Here is a 20994-nt window from a genome sequence, read left to right on the forward strand (position 1 = left end):
TATCAGGAAATGAACCCATTGCTTTTATGAGGCTTTCGTTAGTCCCGAGTCACTCATAAGAGCATCAAGACAAAATATCTTACAGCTTTGTGCACATTTAGTATCCCCTTTTCTAGAATTAATTTGGTACTAGTCAACCTAGTGAATTACCATTTAAATGTGAGAAAACATTATAATGAAGAAAATCTTTGAGTTGGTTGTCATTGGATGTAAATTTGTTTATTTCCAATTTTCAACTTCATTTGGAAAACTAACCATTTCTTAATAGTAAATGTAATAAAATGTTACTATGTTAGAAATTAAAGGTACTACTGATAGTGTGACCTATTTTTTCATCTATGTGATTTCAGACTTTGGGACAATTGGTCCCAATGCTTTCAGTAGCAAATCACAGTTTAGAAAGGCTCACAAACTGAACTTTTTTTTTTTTTTACATTTGTTTTTTAAAACTTTGAGTTCCAGATTCTCTCGCTTCTTCCCTCCTCACATTTCCATTGGGAAAGTATTTGTAAAGTTATGCAAAATGTTTCCGTTAATGTTATATTGCTATAGAAAATATAGATGAAAAAAGCCTGTATTTCTCTATCTGATACAGCATGAGTAGTTAGGCATTGCTATCAACTTTATTTTCTAGCTTAGAGACTCAGATATTTCCCATATCACCATTGTCTGTTTGTATAGGAGATAAATTCCATAAAACCAAGCCAAATCCAAGTTGTAAATAAAGTGAAGTCCAAAATATTGGGCTTTTGTCATTATATTAAAGCTGTCTATAAACAACAGAAAAGGTTCGTATTTACTTATTAGACTCTGTGAGGCTTGCTATTGTTTAATGTGGAGCAATGAGATTTAATGTGAAAATGAAGATTGTAATTCCATTCACCTAGTGATGGAGAGTTCCTAGTAAAAGAAAACGGGAGTGCAAAAATAGTTTGTCTTAAATATTATAACATTTGTCAAAAGTATATCTATCTTACTTGTGAATACTTAATGAAGAATTGAACCTAGACCACTTCCAATGGTCTTATGATGAAGAGATCCAACTGTACCCAGAGAGAGAACTGTGAGGACTGTGTGGATCACAACACAGGATTTTCACTTTTTTTTTTTTTGTTGTTGTTGTTGTTGTTGTTGTTGTTGTTGTATTTTTGCATTTTGTTTTCTTTCTCATATTTTCCTTTTCCATCTGATTCTTCTTGGGCAGTGTGATAATTGAAGATATATGTATAAAAGAATTGTACATGTTTAATATATACCAGATTACTTGCTATCCAGGAGAAGGGTAGGAAAAAGGGAGGGGAAAATTTGGAACACAAAGTTTGGCAAAGGTGACTACTGAAAAGTATCCATGCATATGTCTTAAAGTAAAAAAAAAAATCTTTAATTAAAAAAAATGAACTGGGCATAGACTCTGGAAGACATAAAACATTTATTAGCTTATGCTGTGCAAATTATTTAATGTTTATCTACCTCCGTTTTTTTTTCAACTGTAAAATGGGGATAGTTATAGCACTTATATCACAGGGTTCTTATGAGGATAAAATGAAATGATACTTGGTTTTTTATGTTACATGTGCTTTTTATTGTTTATTTTTTTATTTTTCAATTTACACATAAAACAATTTTTACATTGTTTTTAAAACTTTGATTTCCAGATTCTTTTCCTTCTTCCCTTCTTATTTTCCCATTGAAAAAGTACATGTAAAGTTATGCAAATATTTCTGTTAATGTTATATTGCCAAAAGAAAATATGGATCTTCCCTCAATCCCCCAGAAGAAACCCTTAAGAAAAATTTTAAAAAAGCTATGATTCAATCTATATTCACAAACAATCAGTTCTTTCTCTGGATGTTGACAATATTTTTATCATAAGTCCATCAGAGTAGTCTTGGATTACCGTATTGCTTGAAAATAGTAAAGTCATCAAAGCTGATCTTTCCACAATATTGTTATTATTTTGTACATAGTATATTTATTTTGAATGAGCTCATGAAAACCTTTTCAGGTATTTCTGAGAACATTCTGGTCGTCATTTCTTATAAAACAATAGTATTCCATAAAAATCACATGCCAAAATTTATTCACCCATTTTCCAATTGATGGATATCCCCTTAATCAATTCTTTGCCCTGCTAGAAGAGCTGCTATAAATATTTTTGTGTGTACAAGTCTTTTCCTTTTTTAAAAATATACTTTGTGATGCATGTCTAGTAGTAGTATTATTAAGTCAAAGGGTATATATAAGTCTTTTCCTTTTTAAAAAATATACTTTGTAATGCATGTCTAGTAGTAGTATTATTAGGTCAAAGGATATGCATGATTTTATAGCCCTTTTGGCCATAGATCATATGTTTTTATGAATTACCTTTTTTATGAAAAGGCTCTTTTAAAAACAAATTTCATTTATATTATATTATATTATATTATAAAAATAAATTTCCTATGCATTTGAGAAATGAGGCCTTCAGAAAAGCTTCCTTCAAAATTATTTTCAAAATGACTATTGCTAACTGTATTTCTCCACCCTCATCCCCTACCCTGGATAATTCTATTCTATGAGATGATATTTGCGAAAATGACACAATGCTTGACATACAATGAGCCCTCAATAAATGTTTATTTCCTTCCAAGAACCTGAAGTTCATGAAAAATGAAAGTAATAATGATAATAATAATAATGTGATGTAAGTGACTTGGATATTTCTGTAAGTGATAATTTTGCTATAGGAAGTCTGTATTATCATAATGAGAACACATGTGCAGTATATTAGTTACCTTTCACCTTTATCATGTGACAATTGCTACATCATTTTCCATTATGCTTTCCTTGGATGATATTCTTTATTTCAATATTATTGTAGGGTTTCCAGTTCATAGAACATTATAGTGTCCAAAATAATTAAATAACTATTACTCAGAGATTAACGTCTGATTGCATAATAGGTGTTAGAACACATAACTAGGAGCTAAAGAGAAGAACCAGAATCAAGGATGAAAAATTAACAAAATAATAATAGCTGGAACTAATTTACTATTTTAAATTTTACAACATATTGTTTCATTTGAACATCTCAATAACTCTGTGAGATTAAGTACTACAGGAATTATATAATCCTCATTTTTCTTGTAAGGTAAGAAGTTTAAATAAATGAAATGACTTGCTTATCACAAAACTAGTTCAAAGATGGAATTAGAACCCAGGTCTTCCTGGCATGTAAGTTCAGTCTACTGAACTTAATCTACTCTGAGATACTAGTTGATAACAATGATTAAAATAATAAAAAAAAAATTGTAATGGCAATTAAATGGTGCAATGGATAGATCACTAGTTCTGAAGTCAGGGGGACCTGAGTTCAAATGTGACCTTGGACAATACATAAATCCTAGTTATGTAACTTCGAGCAAGTTACTTAACTCCAATTACCTCAATTTTTAAAATGGACATATATCTAGAAAAATAGATAATATTTATAGAGGGATTTAAAATTTGCAAAGCGTTTTATAAATATTATTTCATTTGATCCTCATAACAACATTGGGAGTCTGGTGCTATTACAACCTCTATTTTAAAGATGCAGAAAGTGAGGCAGAATAAAAGGTTTTAAAGAACTTCCCCCAGGAAACACAGCAAATGAGTGTCTAAAGCAAAATTCAAAGTTAGATCTTTCTGTCTCTCCAAGGTCAGATATAAGTTAGTATGTTTTTGTTCAGCTATTACATGCTCAAGTCTCACAATCTTATACTCTTATCAGTTCTGGCACTTAATTACCTAATGAAGTATAATCAACTAAATTTTTCTAAGCATCTCCAGAACATGTTCAGGAAAAGTTACTGATTGATTTTTCTGTATTTATTTGATTTTGTGAGCCAATTGGGGTTAAGTGACTTGCCCAGGGTTACACTGGTAGGAAGTGTTTAGTGTCTGAGATCAGATATGAACTCAGGTCCCTCTGATTCCAGGGCCAATGCTCTATCTACTGTGCCATCTAAATGGTACTGATTTGTTTTTAAAGATCATTTTTTCATAGTAAAATACATTTTAAAAGAGGACTACAATAACAAATAATTTAGAGCATTCTATTTCAGGAATATAATTTTGTTTATTTTGGAATAAAAAGTAGGTATTTCATATCATCAGGTAGACTAGAGCAACATGATCTATAGAGAAAATCAGTATTCTTTCTCTGGCTCTGCAGTTAAGTTGTCATGTGCCCTTGGGCAGGACACTTAGCATTTGGACTTCAGTTTCCTCCAATATACAATGATAGGTTTGGTTACATAATTGCAGAGGTGACTACTACCTCTAAAAATGTCCTTAGATATCTTTGACAGCTCAGTGAAGCATAGGAAACTCTTCTTAGAATAAAGTCTTATAAAAAGTATAGAGGATTACTAAGAAAACCAAATATTTTGAAATACTTCATCCATCTCTCTCTCTCTCTCTCTCTCTCTCTCTCTCTCTCTCTCTCTCTCTCTCCTCTCTCTCTCTCTCTCTCTCTCTCTCTCTCTCTCTCTCTCTCTCTCTCTCTCTCTGTGTGTGTCTCTCTCTGTCTCTGTCTCTCTCTCTGTCTCTGTTTCTCTCTCTGTCTCTGTCTCTGTCTCTGTCTCTGTCTCTCTCTCTCTTTCTCTCTCTTTCTCTCTCTGTCTCTCTCTCTGTCTGTCTGTCTGTCTGTCTCTTTCTCTCTCTTTCTGTTATTCTCTCTGTGTCTCTGTCTCTCTTTCACTGGTGTGTCCCATACTACAATACTTATTCTCAAGTCCTACCTCATTGCTAGAACTCAACCAGTGGAAGACAGAGCATCAAGATGGCCTATGAAGACACATTTTTAAAAACAAAAAGTAATACAAAGAGTTACATGGAGGAAGTAACCTCAAGAAGTTCAGTCTCCCTGGAGAAAGCAATCAGAAGTTCAGTCACATTTAGCAGCAGAAATACCAGGTAATATAATGAAGAAAAAAAATAGATTCTTGGACCTAGCAGAGCAGTCCATTTAAGGTAAGTCATTGACCTCCCTCCCCCCCCAGGAGAGTTGCATTAGGGTTTTGAAGTGATAAAGGATTTCTAGGCCCTGTAGTTCTAGGATTTATGACTTATCCATATATCATACACTTGTGCTTCACAGATATGGTACTTTATTTGGACTTACCTTTATAATAATAATGTATTTCAGGGATAATAGATTTTCTGGGGAGGGGATAATTATATCAACAGTCTTTACTATATAGTCTTAGTAAATTATATTTTGATAAAACCCAATTACATATACATGTTAATTAATGATGCAAAGAATGTTGTTGGGAGCTTTGGAGGTATAGTGGTATGAGTAGACACCCTAAGATTGGCAAACTAGAAATAGCAGTTAGCAGCAGCACTCTGGGCAACCACATTGGTAATATGTACAAATTTGGAAGGATATCCAAGAGTGAATATTATACTGTTGAAAATTTGAATTATTAGGAGTTTATTATTATTTGATCTCAAAGGTAGTCTATACCTTTTATCAAATTCTATATTTAGATATTTCAAAAGATACCATTTTGGTAGCAGTAAAATTATTTCAGCTATAATATATTTATCCCTCTTAATGTCATTTCATTTTACTTATTCCAATTTATGTCTTGAGGATGTATGGATGTTAAATGTGTTAACTAGCTTGTCCATATCTAGTTTTCAGTCATTTCAAATTTAATGGTAAAGAGGAAAAAAATAAGGGTAATAATGAATGAAAAAAAAAAGTAGGAGGGAAGGGAAGGGAATTGATTAGGAACATATATCATAAATCATTAATGTTAAAAAATGGAAAACATTTAAGAAGAGGAGGTTAATCAATGGAATAGATTTATACAACATACAGAAAGGAATAAAGACAATAGCAGAATGTTTGACAAATATAAGATCCAACTTAGTGTGTTAAAGATGCACAGTTTGAATAAAAATCTTCTGTTAAAGTAGGAAAGTGGTGTATAGAAATTAATTCCTGTCTAATGTATCATGCTACAAATCAAAATAGGTATCAAAAAGTTATTTCACAAATAAATTAGAATGCATAATAAAAATTACCTTGAAAGCCTATAAGTAGAAGAGTTTAAACAATAGGATCAAAGATCTCATATTCAAAATATATAAGGAAGTGATTCAAAGAAGCCTAAAATTTCTTCTAGCTAGCAGATGTGGGATTGCAGATTTTAAGGAAAATATTAAAATTATAAAGAATTTATACCAAGAAAGCAGGAATATTTCAATATTAGCATACTATAGACTTAATTAACTATATCAATAACCAAACTAACAGCAATCATTTGATTATCTCAATAGATACAGAAAAAGCATCTGACAAAATCTGCACTGATTTATTTATTTATCTTTTTCCAATTTTAATTTTTTTTACTTTTTGACTATAATTCAAGATTTTTATTTTCAAAACATAAGCAAGGATAATTTTTCAACACTGACCCTTGAAAAACCTTGGTTCTAATCCCCCCCCTTGTTTTTATTCCCTCCCTTATATAGCATAGTAATCAAATATATGTTAAATATGTAAAAAATATATGTTTAATCTAAGGTAGGCATACATATTTATACAATTATCTTGATGCATTAGAAAAATCACATTAAAAAGGGAAAAATGAGAAAGAAAAATAAAAAGCAAATAAACAACAAGAAAAAGATTGAAAATTCTATGTTATGATCCATCCTCAGTTCCACAGGCCTTTTTCTAGGTCAGGGGTTCTCAAACTATGGCCCCTGGACCAGATGCAGCCTGCTGAGGACATTTATATGGCCTGCCGGATTATGGCAAATGGGTTGAGGGGCAGAGACATAATGCCAGTTTTTGTTTCTACTATAGTCCGGCCCTCCAGCAGTCTGAGGGACAGTGAACTGGGTCCCTATTTAAAAAGTTGGAGGACCATTGAATCTTAAATCTTCATGATAAAAACAAATCTTTTGAAAATATATGAATGTTAATAGAGTCAAAATAACAATAATGCTTCATCTGAGGGTTTTTCTTATTTTTAAGGCAAAACATAATTTTAATCAAAGGAACTATTCTTTCAATAAGGCAATCTTCTTAATCACAAGTTATATTTTAATATTAATGTAATTATGTGGAGCTTATATTTTCTAGACATTATGAGTTCACCATCTGAAAATAAAAAAAAAATATTCATCATTGTTTCAAAGGCATACAAGATAGAGAGTTGATCACAAAGTCAGGAAGAGTTGAAGGCTGAATCTCTGACTATGATTCATACTGGATATGCAAACCTGGGCAAGTCAATTAGCCTTTCAGTGTTCCAGGCAACTCTCTAAAACTATATATTACATAAAGTTGAATTCTAAAATAAGTTTTCACATCTGCTCCATCATCAAAAAATGAAAAAGAAAATTTTACACAACAAAAATGATACTTGTTATTCCCCTCTTTGGACAAAATCAAGACTAGCTGATTAAGTGTGCCATAAAGAATATGTTTTCTTTTGGAATTTTAATTATTTTGACTTTAATTCAAGCCATGAAATTCATCCAGCTATCAGCAACTGCTTAGATCTCTCACTAATTAAAACTTCAAGGAATCCTATTACAGGTGTTCAAAAGTCAAGGTCCCTGTATAACTGTTCTAACATTTTTACAAAGACTTGGTGACAGTGATGTTATGCTTGAACATTTTGTTGTGTTATTTTTTCCATCACTGAAAATAAGCCAAGTTTGTATGTTTTCTTTAAGCCAACTTCTCATCCTTTTGGGAGGGTTTGGAGTTTGGGATGTATTATGATTGGCTTGAAATGAATCTGCCAGATAAAATGTGACAATTTGAAAACACTTTTGATATTTTTACTTATGTAAATGCAATATTTTCCAAAAATAAATTATGAAGAAGTAAGTCTTTCTGAGTATTATAAATACTCAAATCAATTATAAAAGACCTTTAAAAGAAAATGCTATCCAACTTCACATAAAGAACCAATAAGCACAACTATAGTAAATGAATGCATGTGTGTGTATATATTTGTGCATGTGTATATATAGTTTGGGAGCTTAATATAAAACAAAAATAATAAATATTTTATTATGTCTTGAGAAATAGCAATATCTTTTAAATAAAAGAAGAAACAGCCTAACATGCATGGAAGGTTGAGTGGAATTAAGATATTATTCCTAAAATGGTATAATGGTATATATTTAAATTATCCTAAAATTAAATGCCAAAGTACAGGAAATGACTAAGATTCTAAGAGTATATCTGAGAGAAGAAAGAGAACCCTCTTTTAAAATATGACAGTTTAATAATCCCTTATCATTTGACAAACAAAATCCAGAACAATGTGCCTAACATAATAAAAATAATAATGCTATTCTATTCTCTCTCTGCTCCAGATCTTGTAGGTCATATTCTATAGTTATCATCCAGTGAAGCAACTCTTATGGAAAATGGGATAGACTTCTCCATAATCACTGACAATAATCACCAACCAATTGGCACCAATGATTAAATAGACCAAAGAATCCAGTGTATCCTTGATTGTTAGTTCCACTTCCAGTCTGGTCCCCATAACTCCTACAACTCCTGTCTAAAGAAACAATCTTCATCACAATGTGTTTCTGCAATAGCTCCCACAAGTGCTATACACCTTACTTTTTCTTTTTATCTAACATTATTACCTCCTAGATTGTCAGTGCATCACAGAGTAGTTGGAGTGAAGTAAAATATGACTAAAATGGTACAAAGAGACAAACTTTTGAAAGCCTTTAAAAGTCAAACATGATTTTGTATTTGATACTTTAGATAAAGGGAGTCATTGAAATGTATTGAACATAGGAAAAGAAGGATGGCTTGATTAGATCTTTACTTTATGAAGATTAATTTTACAACAGAATGGAAGATGGACTGGAGTGGGGAGAGACTTAAGATAGGAAGGCCAACCAGCAGCCTATTCCAATAGTCCAGGCATAAGATGATGTGGACTGGTGGTAGCATCCGAGAATAACTGCGAAACCCAGATAATAAGAAACTGACAAATGAATAGATATTGTTACAGATATATTTTGTTATTTTTTCCATGTGTAAGCTAATCCAATATTAATTGAACTCCATGAGAGTAAGAATAAAAAAGTCCAAAGACTATCTCACGAAGGAAACAATCTTTCACATTTTTGTTAAATTGAGATGTGCCACACATCAAGCATGGGAAACAATGGTTTCGAATACAAATTTATTGTAAACTTTCATGTAGAAGAATGATGACAGATTATGAGTATATCATTTCATAAGATAATTTTATAAATAATGTTGGAACAAACACGTTTATGGGAAGTTTGGTGAGATTCCCATTTAGTCTATGTTATAAAGGCTAATAAACATGTGTTGAATGATTAAGAATTAATATTATATTGCATAATATTATTAGGCTATTATTTTAAATGATAAAGAATGATTAAGACTTAAATCCTGGAGGACAGGGACTATGTTTTTTTTTTTTCCTTTCTTTCCATTCTCAGTATTCAGGAGTGCTGGCAAAGTTGATTTTTGATATGTTTTTTTTGACTAATGGACAACAAATATATGTATATGTATGTATATATATATGTATATATATATACATATCTATCTATATTTATCTATCTATCTATCTATCTATCTATCTATCTATCTATCTATATGTCTGTATCTATCTATCTATCTATCTATCTACACACACACATATATATTTAAGTTCCCTTTTCCAAAGAGGGAGTTCCCTCTGTAGAGCAAAATCTCTTTGGAAAAGGAAACTGTATAAGAGACACTACCACTGGACCCTAACATTAAAGTCATGGATATACTGTATAAGGAAGTAGAAGTAGAACTAATGAAAGCATAATTGGGAGAAGCAGTAGCATTAGATCTCTAGAAAATCATGTAGAATATTACCCAATTATGACAACATTAAGAAAAAATTTGAAATATCTAAAAAAGATAAAATCCCAAATTTTTACTTTAAAATCATGTATCATTTTTTTCTCAAAGAAGTTATTGATAACTAATAAATACTGATACAAATGTTGCTTTATACTTTTTCAAAAATAAATAAATATATATATATTGGACACATATATGTGTGTTTGTTCATATCTATATTTATAAATTTCACAAGAGCACATTATAGAAACCTGTTGTGTGACACTAAGTGATGAGTTTATTGGGAGAAAATGAGTTTCCCTCAGTCAGTATGATACTGTATTTTAAAAGATTTTTCAGTTAACATAGTTTTTTTTTTCTCCTATTTATATATCATAATTTTTAACCATTAACTAATTAATGGGTACTTCCTTAGTTTCTAGTTCTTTGACATTTGAAAAGAAGTTCCCTAAAATATTCTGTATATATCATTTTTCGGCTTTTTCTTATCTTTTTGAGTATAATGGCCTAGAAGGAATGTAGAGACATGCAAATTAAGTAAATTTTTGGAAATGATTACACATTTCTTTCCAAAATGGCTGTACCAATTTATAGCTCCATGAATAGTTCATTAATATGTCTGATTTCTTGTAATCTAGTCTTTCTTACATTGTTGTTTTTCTTTTATATATATAAGATTGTTTTGTCAGTCTTATGGCTATGATGTGAAACTTCAAGGTTATGCTAATTAGCATTTCTCCAATTAATAATGACATGATTTTTTTTTTTTTTTTTACTTTGGCTTTTGATGTCTTGCTTGGGTTTATTCCTTTGAAAACTGACTATTTATGTAGCCTTTGACAATCTATCAATTAGATACACATAATTTTGTGTAAAAAGGAAGAGTCATAGATAACATAGGACAAAAGGGACTTTGTCCTAGGACAATAATGTACCATGCAGTATGTTTTTGTCCAAGGTAAAAAAAAAAAATCCCTTGTTTTTGAGAAATGAATAAAAAATTGATATTTTTAAAGAGCCAGCTGATCAAACTTCCTATTTTTCCTTTAAAAATTATGACACATCCAGAAACCATAGGAAATATGTTTTCCTGAATTTTATAATGACAAACATTGCTTTAATTATAATTTATAAACCAACTGCTTTGATGTACAAATAGTTTCACTTTATGGGTATCCTGATCAGATTAGGAGAAAGTGAGAAAGGTCCTATGAATACTGAGCAGAGTGTGTGGCAGTATTTCACTAAGAATTTCACAGGTAGGGAAGGCATGGATGTTTTGAGTTATTATTGGTGGGAACCTCAACACTGAAGAAAGTACAGAATAAGGAACAAATGAATAAGGAGACACTCAAAGTTACCTTCATATTTATTTTGAATGGTAGTAAACCTAATTATCCTAGTATTTATAAAATTGCTATCTCTCCCTACTTTAAAATGAAAAAAAAAAATCAGAAATAGCTGTATGTTTATGTATTGAGAAAAATGGAAATCTATTTTGGAAAAAAACTCATATCTTTTGCTTATATTGCTAGTATCTTTACAGGCAAAATGTGATTCCAAGTGTTTCTACCTATGTAGGCAGTTCTGTAACCATTAGGACAGGTTTTCCACTTTGACAAGTTAATTTCATAATTTAACTTTAAAAAGGATAAGATATAATAAGTACAACGATCCATTTGTATTGATTTTGATTTTTTTCATACCACAAGGGTGAAAAGTGATTTCTAATATAAGCAACCTGTGGAACAAAACTTTCAGATCAGAGATTCAGTCATGGAATCATTGCCTCTTAGAGAATTAACCTGTGAGTCCATAAGGATGTAATAGATTTGAGGCTTTTTTTTTAAATTTATGAACTTAGTCCTTTTAATTCTGTAAATGGAAATAGTACAAGTTTAAGAGCTATTTCTCATGGGAGGAATCTGAGGGAAATTTGGTGTTTATTTATGTGCTTTTAGGATGTACACCCAAAAAGACTGAAAAAAAATTGTTGAAAGTACAAATAAAGCAGTATATAAAGTAGTTTAAATCTATTCTTATAAATAAAGGATGAACAACAAAATGTCCCAGTCATTCATAGGTCTTAGCAGCCTTTTGTTTTAATCACATAGATTGCCTTTAGCTATAGACAAATAGTTTTCAGCAGGGAACAAACATGTATGAGGAAATGATTTGTAATAGTTATAAAAATATATTTAATAAATACCAACCCTCAATATATTATGTATAAATTCTTTTTAAAGAGTTGAAAAACAAAAGCTGTTGTGGAAATTATTCTTTTAAATAACAATAGTAGATATTTTTGTATAAACACAATAAACACATACATATGATTACTGAATGTTCTTCCCACTAAATTTTCAATAGGAAAATAATAGTTTCAAAAAATTCATTTATGTATATCATTGTTGTAGTGATGTTATTCAGTATCATACCTTGATGCAAGTATCTAAATATTTAATCCCGCAAAAATCTTCTAAATTGTTTGATGTTGCTTTCATTTTGTTTCCTTTTGTGCTGTGCATCAATTAAAGCATTATATTTTTAATGATCTCCTATGAACATGATACAATGTTATATGCTAGAGACATAAAGAAAAGAATTAATGAATCTCTATGCTCAAGAACCTTGTTTTCTACTTCTATTTCTATTTATACATATATATGTATATATATATATATATATGTATATACAGAATAAAAACAGAATTATTATGAGACAGTCCAAGGGTCAGGGAACAGCCACTTACATTGGGAAGGAGTCAGGAAAAGCAGTATGTGGAAGGTAGTGCCTGAGCTAAGCTTTGAAGAAAAGAAGGGATTCAAATATGAGCAGTATCATATCATATGCATATCAGTCCTGGGCTGTAACCTGTACAAAAGCAGGAAAACTAGACATAGAGTCTTGTATGAGAGATAGTAAGACAGGTGTAAGTAGATTGCAGAGAGAGTGAGTGGATGTAATATATAAGAAAGCTGAAAAAGTAGGTAGGAGCTGGATTGTAAATTATTTTTATTGTCAAATAGATTAGTTTGCATCTGATTCTGGAAATAATAGGGAGGGCATTGGAGTTTATTGAATTGGAGAGTGATGTGATCAGACGTGCTTGAAGAAAATTGCTTTTGAAGCTGTGTGTAGAATAGATTGTAGAAGAAAGGGAAACACCAGAGGCAAAGAGAGAAATTTAGAGACTGCTGATTACAGTTTATTTTAGTTCTATGAATAGGCCAATATAATGTGTTATAGTTTCAAACATACCAGGAACATCCTCCCATAAGTCTATATTCACAAATTATAATCCTTGTGACTGAAACTGCTTTTAAGAGGGCACAAATATTTCAAACCATGATTAAAGTTAAGGCTTAAAATGGAAATTTCCCTAGCTTGACTGAAATTTATACTATCTTGAATTTCATTGCAAAGGTCAGTTGATGAGAACTGTGTAAGTAGGACTAAAATTCCAAAGAGATAATATAGCTTCCCTGAATCTGTGCATATCAATCATGATCTCTTTAATATGCCCAGTATTTAACCTCAGGTTGAAGAAAACTATATGTAGTAATCCCCATTTGATAAGGTGAGCTCAGCTCAGATCCTGACTATATGTGATCCTTTGCCTATTCAAGTCAATCCCATCCCAGTGATATATGTATTTCAAATTTTGCAGCAATCTTAGCCTGCACAGAGCAAACTATTTTGCCAAAACCTTTAGGATTGATAAGGATGTAGGGATATTATATGAAAATTGCATTATATTACTGTTTATGGTCCTCTAGATATAGTTTACTTCTTTCTGTCTCCATGTATGCTTCAATAAAACCTATAATAGCATATTAATTGATTATGGTACATTGTGTCAGACCACAGGATTCCTTTGAACCAAAAGGAAAATAATGAAAATACACCTCATTGCTTTATGGCATATTTGTTTGCATGAGGCATCTATATATGTGTGTATATTTTTAACTAAAATACAATTAATAAAGCAAGGTATCAAACGTTCCAGATTTGCTTATAAATCAAATGGGATATTCTCCAGTTGATAAATGGTCAAAGGATATGAACAGACAATTTTCAGATGATGAAACTGAAACTATTTCTACTCATGTGAAAAGGTGTTCCAAATCATTATTGATCAGATAAATGCAAATTAAGACAACTCTGAGATCCCACTACACATCTGTCAGATTGGATAAGAAGACAGGAAAAGATAATGATGAATGTTGGAGGGGCTGTGGGAAAACTGGGACACTGATGCATTGTTGGTGGAGTTGTGAACGGATCCAACCATTATGGAGAACAATTTGGAATATACTCAAAAAATTATCAAACTGTGCATACCCTTTGATCCAGCAGTGTTACTACTGGGCTTAAATCCCAAAGAAATATTAAAGAAGGGAAAGGGACCTGTATGTGCAAGAATGTTTATGGCAGCCCTTTTTGTAGCGGCTAGAAACAGAAATTGAGTGGATGTCCATCAATTGGAGAATTGCTGAATAAATTGTGGTATATGAATGTTATGGAATATTATTGTTCTTTAAGAAATGTCCAACAGGATGAATTCAGACAGGCTTGGAGATACTTACAGGAACTGATGCTAAGTAAAATGAGCAGAACCAGGAAATCATTATACACTTCAATAACAATACTATATGAGGATCAATTTTGATGGAAGTGGCTATCTTCAGAAATGAGAGGATTCAATTCAATTCCAACTAATCAGTGATGAACAGAACCAGCTACTCCCAGCAAAAGAACACTGGGAAGTGAGTGTGAACCACAACATAGGATTTACACTTTTTCTCTTGTTGTTTGCTTGCATTTTTGTTTTTCTTCCCACGTTATTTTTACCTTTCTAAATTCAATTTTTTTTTTTGTGCAACAAGAGAACTGTATAAACATGTACACATATATTGTATTTATGATATACTCTAACATGTTTAACATGTATGAGAATGCCTGCCATCTAGGGGAAGGGGTATAGGGATGGAAGGGAAAAGTTGGATCAGAAGTGTTTGCAGGGGTCAATGTTGAAAAATTACCCATGCATATGTTTTGTGAACAAAAAGCTATAAGATAAATAAATTAATTTAAAAAAATAAATGGGGTATTTCCGAAAGTTAAATCATTTGTCAAAAAAGTAGGATGCTCCATCATTAAAAAAAAATAACACATCAAACTTCTTTAGTTTATGAACATATATATATATACATATATATGTATATATACACACACACACATATATATATATACATATATATGTATATATACACACACACACACACACACATATATATATATACATATATATGAAAAAGAGCAACACAGGAGGAAACAATGATAATGTGGTTTGAAGAACATGATGCCTTGTGGTATTTATTTTGTTAGATTCAAGAGTAATTTTTTGCATGTCATCTTGTCTGTTAGAAAAACAAAAAAATTCCTGATTTTTGTATCAATATTCATTAGGAAAATTGGTCTATAATTTTCTTTTTTTTCATTTTGACCCTTCCTGGTTTAGATATTAGCATCATATCTGTCATTAAAAAATTGGTAGGATTCCTTCTTTCCCTATTTTTCCAAAGATTTTGCATAATATTGGAATTATTTGTTCTTTAAATATTTTGTAGAATTCACATGTAAATCCATGTATCCCTGGAGATTTTTTCTTAAGAACTAAATTCATACCTCATTCAATTTATTTTTCTAAAATGAGACCATTTAAGTAATTTGTTACCTCCTCTGTTAATATGGGAAATCTATATTTTAAATATTCATATATTTCACTTAGATTATCATATTTATTAACATTAAGTTGGGCAAAATAGTTCCTAATTATTGCTCCAATTTCTTCTTCATTAGTGGAAAGTTCATCTTTTTCATTTTTTGATATTAACAATTTGATTTTTTCCTTTTTCTGATCAAATTAACTAAAGTATTTTTTATTTTCTTGATTTTTCATGTTAGCTCTTAGTTTTGTTTATTAGTTCAATAGTTTTTTAATTTAAATTGTTTTAATCTCCCTTTTATTTTCAGAATTTCAAATATGGTATTTACTTGGGGGGTTTTTATTTGTTATTTTTTTCAGTTTTTTTTAGTTGTATGCCTAATTTATCGATCTTATGTTTTTTCCATTTTATGTAAGCAACCATCTCGTGATTAAAAAACTCTCCCTAAAAGCTGCTTTGGCTGAATCCCATAGCTTTTCATATGTTGTCTCATTATTGACATTCTCTGGGATGAAATTTTCAGTTGTGTTTATGATTTGTTGTTGCACCCACTCATTCTTTAGGATAGGATTATTTAGTTTCTAATGTATTTTTGTTCTATTTCCCCTTGACCTTTTTATTGCATGTAATTTTTATTGCATCATGTTCTGGAAAAGATGAACTTACTATTTCTGCCTTTCAGCATTTGATTTTGAGATTTTTATCCCCTAATATATATATAGTCAATTTTTATATAGGTTCCATGAACTGCCAAGAGAAAGTATACTCTTTTCTGTCTACATTCGACTTTTTAAAAAAAAAATCCATCATACCTAACTTTTCTAAAATTCTATTTACCTCCTTACCTTTTTTTATTTTTTTTTTTTTTTATTCATTTTTCCAAATTATCCCCTCCCTCCCTCCACTCCCTCCCCCCGATGGCAGGTAATCCCATACATTTTACATGTGTTCCAATATAACCTAGATACAATATATGTGTGTAAATACCATTTTCTTCTTGCGCATTAATTATTAGCTTCCGAAGGTATAAGTAACCTGGGTAGATAGACAGTAGTGCTAACAATTTACATTCGCCTCCCAGTGTTCCTTCTCTGGGTATAGTTATTTCTGTCCATCATTGATCAACTGGAAGTGAGTTGGATCTTCTTTATGTTGAAGATTTCCACTTCCATCAGAATACATCCTCATACAGTATTGTTGTTGAAGTGTATAGTGATCTTCTGGTTCTGCTCATTTGACTCAGCAACAGTTGATTTAAGTCTCTCCAAGCCTCTCTGTATACCTCCTGCTGGTCATTTCTTACAGAGCAATAATATTCCATAACCTTCATATACCACAATTTACCCATCCATTCTCCAATTGATGGACATCCATTCAACTTCCAGTTTCTAGCTACAACAAAAAGAACTGCCACAAACATTTTGGCACATATATGTCTATTTCCCTTCTTTAGTATTTCTTTGGGATATAAGCCTAGTAGTAGCACTGCTGGGTCAAAGGATATGCACAGTTTGACAACTTTTTGGGCATAGTTCCAAATTGCTCTCCAGAATGGCTGGATTCTTTCAAAACTCCACCAACAATGTATCAGTGTCCCACTTTTCCCACATCCCCTCCAACATTCATCATTATTTGTTCCTGTCATTTTAGCCAATCTGACAGGTGTGTAGTGGTATCTCAGAGTTGTCTTAATTTGCATTTCTCTGATCAGTAGTGACTTGGAACACTCTTTCATATGAGTGGATATAATTTCAATTTCATCATCTGAGAATTGTCTGTTCATATCCTTTGACCATTTATCAATTGGAGAATGGTTCGGTTTCCTATAAATCAGGGTCAGTTCTCTATATGTTTTGGAAATGAGACCTTTGTCAGAACCTTTCCTTTTAAAAATATTTTCCCAATTTGTTACTTCCTTTCTAATCTTGTTTGCATTAGTATTGTTTGTACAGAAACTTTTTAGTTTGATGTAATCAAAATCTTCTATTTTGTGATCAATAATGATCTCTAATTCTCCTCTGGTCATAAATTCCTTCCTCCTCCACAGGTCTGAGAGGTAGACTATTCTCTGTTCCTCTAATCTATTTATGATCTCATTCTTTATGCCTAAATCATGGACCCATTTTGATCTTATCTTGGTATATGGTGTTAAGTGTGGGTCCATATCTAATTTCTGCCACACTAATTTCCAGTTTTCCCAACAGTTTCTTCCGAATAATGAATTTTTGTCCCTAATGTTGGTATCTTTGGGTTTGTCAAAGATTAGATTGCTATAGATGTACCCTTTTTTGTCCTTTGTATCTAATCTGTTCTACTGATCTACCGTTCTATTTCTTAGCCAGTACCAAATGGTTTTGGTGACTGCTGCTATATAATATAGCTTTAGATCAGGTACACTTAGACCACCTTCCTCTGACTTTTTTTTCATTAGTTCCCTTGCAATTCTCGACCTTTTATTCTTCCATATGAATTTTGTTGTTATTTTTTCTAGGTCATTGAAATAGTTTCTTGGGAGTCTGATTGGTATAGCACTAAATAAATAGATTAGTTTGGGGAGTATTGTCATCTTTATTATATTCGCTCGGCCTATCCAAGAGCACTGAATGTCTTTCCAATTATTTAAATCTGACTTTATTTTTGTGGCAAGTGTTTTGTAATTTTTCTCATATAATTCCTGAGTTTTCTTTGGTAGATGGATTCCCAAATACTTTATAGTCTCAACATTTGTTTGGAATGGAATTTCTCTTTGTATCTCTTGCTGTTGCATTTTGTTGGTGATATATAAGAATGCTGAGGATTTATGTGGATTTATTTTGTATCCTGCCACTTTGCTAAAATTCTGAATTATTTCTAATAGCTTTTGAGCAGAGTCTTTGGGGTTCTCTAAATATACCATCATGTCATCTGCAAAGAGTGATAGTTTGATTTCCTCATTTCCTACTCTAATTCCTTGAATCTCTTTCTTGGCTCTTATTGCCGAGGCTAGCGTTTCTAGTACTATATTGAATAGTAATGGTGATAGTGGGCAACCTTGTTTCCTCTTTACCTTTTTTTAATTCAGGAAATGAACCCCCTGCTCATTTCTAAAATATAGAGGTAATTGACTCAAATTTATAAGAATTCAAGCCAGTCTCCATTTAATAAATGGTCAAAGGATATGAACAGACAATTTTCAGATGAAGACATTGAAACTATTTCTAGTCATATGAAAAGGTGCTCTAAATCATTATTGATCAGAGAAATATAAATGAAGATAACTCAGATACCACTACCCACATCTCAGATTGGCTGAGATGACAGGAAAAGATAATGACAAATGTTGGAGGGGATGTGGGAAAACTGAGACACCAATGCATTGTCGGTAGAATTGTGAACAGATCCAATCATCATATAGAGCAATTTGGAACTATATCCAAAGGGCTACCAAACTATGCATATCTTTTGACCAAGCAATGTCTCTACTGGACTTATATGCCAAAGTGATTTTAAAGAAGGGAAAGGGACCCATTTATGCAAAAATGTTTGAGCACCTCTTTTTTATAGTGACCAATTTGCACTTGAAACTGAGTAGATGCCCATCAGTTGGAGAATGGCTGAATAAGTTATAGCATATGCATGTTATGGAATATTATTGTCCTATAAAAAAATCATCAGGATGACTTTAGAGAGGGCTGGTACTGATACTAAGTGAAATGAGCAGAAACAGGAGATCATTGTACACAGTAACAAGAAGATTATATGATGATCCAGTCTGATGCACATGGTTCTTTTCAATGATGGCATGATTCAGGCCAGTTCCAATGATCTTGTGATGAAAAGAGCTATCTACACCTAGACACAGTCGTCCTCAAACTTTTTAAATAGGGGGCCAGTTCACTGTCCCTCAGACTGTTGGAGGGCTGGACTATAGTAAAAACAAAAGCTCACACTCTGTCTCCGCCCCTCAGCCCATTTGCCATAACCTGGCCTGCTGCATAAACTTCCTCAGCCTACAGCATCTGGCCTACGGGCCGTAGTTTGAGAACCCCTGCCTAAATCAAGATTTCTTAGTCAAATGCTTTGGCCTTTATATATGCATGTATATGTGAATGCATATATGTATGCACATATGTATATATGAATATATGCAATATATAATATAGAGTAAATCATTTCAATATAATTGGTCTTCTTTGTAATCTTATGTATTTTATTTTCTGCATTTAAAAACATTCAGAAAAGGAGTCTACCAAATTCACAAATAAATGGGTCAGTTTGACAAAATACAACTAAGAATTCTGTGTGAACTTTAGTTGAATTTGTATTTGTGGAAACACAAGAATATTTGATTCAATAAACACTTTGAAATAAGTGCCTACTGAGTTCAAGGCTCTGAGAAAGGCTTATTATCATAATGTCCACACTTGGGAGTATAGCATGGGGAAAAAAAAAATTCTTGTGTCTTGAGCATGGATAGAAGTATCTTGAGGCAGTCCAGTTAAAAGAAGTAACAGATTGGTTAAAATATGATATTCTAAAGGAGCCATTTAAAAATGAAAACAACTTCTGACAAATGAAGTTCTCTCAGAAATAGAGATAAACTTTTAAAGTAAGTATAATCCAAAAAGGTTTGTTAAAAGAGACAGAAACTCAGGACGGAAACAACTCTGGAAAAGGATGCATGAGCAAGTCAGATATTTATTTTGTGAAGCAGCAGGGACAAAAATGATACAATGGCTAACTAGTATTTCCTCTCTGGCCAGAATTCAGGTCCTGAATTTACCACTGATTAAATTACTGACTTTGGGCAGATCTATTGACTTCTCTCAGTTTACCCTCATTTATAAAGTTAGAAAGCATGAATAATATATATTGCATAATTTGTATAACCCTTGGAGCTTTGTAAGATGTTTTTGTTGGTGACTGTTTTTGTTGTTGTTGTTTCCCCCACAAAAAATTTTGGGGATTGTTAGTAGAATTATTGTAACCCACATTTTTGAGATGAGAAAGCTGGGGTTCTGAGAAGCTGATTAAATTGTTCATAATCATGCAACAAGTGGCCTCTGGGGCAGAATTGAACTCAGTCGTTTGTCTCCAATTCCTGTGAACTCTACACTATGAAATATTCACAGTAGCAGTATGAAAAGCTGTTACTCTCATTAAGACAAATTATATCTATATCTATATATTTATTTCTATATGTCTTTCTCTATATAGTATTTGTCCTCCCATCGCTACTTATAAATGTTCATAGAATAAAGTGCTATGCTCACAGATGGCATTAAATAAATGCTTATTAAATAGCACTTGAGTGTAAAAGGAAACATCTTTATAAATAGCAGGTTTAAATTCACCCTGGGTAGCATTTAAATTCCAGGTCATAAA

Source organism: Sminthopsis crassicaudata, chromosome 4, assembly GCF_048593235.1.
Source record: "Sminthopsis crassicaudata isolate SCR6 chromosome 4, ASM4859323v1, whole genome shotgun sequence".
In the NCBI taxonomy this organism is placed as follows: domain Eukaryota; kingdom Metazoa; phylum Chordata; class Mammalia; order Dasyuromorphia; family Dasyuridae; genus Sminthopsis; species Sminthopsis crassicaudata.